Genomic DNA, 1,630 nt, shown 5'->3' with positions numbered 1-1,630 from the left:
TTTGTACTCTCTTGGCGGCCCGGCTAGGGGAAAATCAAAATTTCGCGCCATCTCTCCGAAAATTTATTTTTCAATTCTTCTTTTTGATAACGTTTGTACGTCGTTTGTACTGCTTGCTCTAACAATACACCCTCCCCTCCCCCTTTGGTTTCCCAGCTATACCCAAACAAAATATTCGTGGCCTCTCCATGATTTTCAATTTTTCAATATTTTTTTCTTCTAACGCTTGCACTTCGCCCAAAGATTCTCCAAGTGAAACAAACAATTAATTTTTTAGCTGACACTGGTCACAAAATTGACGTTCATAAAAGTCTAATATATGCATGTAATCCTATGATAATATTTAAAAATCCCAAAGATCTACCCCGAGTATTCTTAAAGAAAAAGGACAGAGAATTCTCCAACTACAGCAGTCAAGAAATTGAAACATTGACAACAGTCACAAAAATTACACTCAGAAAGCTTCAGATTACATTCTCAACCTAAAAATAATAACTATATAACCAAAAAATCCACGCCCACTACACAAAAAAACGGGTTCAATGATTCATCACGCAAAATAACAGTAAATCTTTAGATCAAAAATGGTCGCAAACGTCACCTTCAAAAAACTCGAAAATATGTTATCAGCCCTAATATAATATTAAGAAACTGCTTTAATACACACCCCAGTACTTTTTCGGGTTTGTTTCTTGAAAAGTACTAGGGGCGAACATTCGAGGGCTGCTATTTGAAACATTCAAACATCGGAAATTTGAGGGGATGTCACGAAATTTCAACTTTCCCCTGGCTAGGCAACAAAGAGGATAAAAACAAAAATATTGAACGTATAAACAGTACAAAGGGCTTCTATAAGTTACCAAAACAAAAAATGTATAAATTCTAATTTCGGCGGATGACGCGAAATTGCGATTTTGCCCTACCCGAGCAACCAAGAGGGTACGGAGGAAAATAATAACTGCAAAAACAGTAAAAAAAACGTAGTACAGTCCTCAGCAAAAAGGAAAATTCAAATTTCGGGAGGATCGCACAAAATTTGGATTTTCCCCTACCTGCGCAACCAAGAGGACAAAAAAAAGAATATTAAATATACTAATAGTACAAACGACGTCCAAACATTAGCAAAACGAAAAATAGAAAAATTCCAATTTCGGGGACATGACGCGAAATTTTGATTTCCCCCTAGTCAGGCAACCAAAGGAGTACAAAGGAAAACATAAAATTTTCAAGCACTAAGAAAGGGCATACAAGCTTTAACAAGAAGAAAAACTTAAAAATTCAAATTTCGGGCGTATGGCACGAAGTTTTGATTTTCCAGCAGCTGTAAAACCAATAGAGTAAAAACGAAAATATCAAATGTACAAACAGCACAAACGACGAAAATAATAAATAATAAAATAAAATAAAAATAAATGAATAAATAAATAAATATAAAATAATAATAATAAAATACACGAAAATATTAAATGTACAAAATGTAAAAACGACGTACAAACGTATGCACAAAGGGAATTTGAGAAATTTTAATTTCGGGGGGATAGCACGAAATTTTTATTTTCCCCTCGCCTGGCAACCAAAAGTGTACCAACGAAAATATTAATTGCAAATTTTTGTGCGTTTACATCTTGAG

Source organism: Belonocnema kinseyi, chromosome 5 (assembly GCF_010883055.1).
Source record: "Belonocnema kinseyi isolate 2016_QV_RU_SX_M_011 chromosome 5, B_treatae_v1, whole genome shotgun sequence".
Taxonomy (NCBI): domain Eukaryota; kingdom Metazoa; phylum Arthropoda; class Insecta; order Hymenoptera; family Cynipidae; genus Belonocnema; species Belonocnema kinseyi.
Note: the sequence above shows the minus strand (reverse complement) of the source record.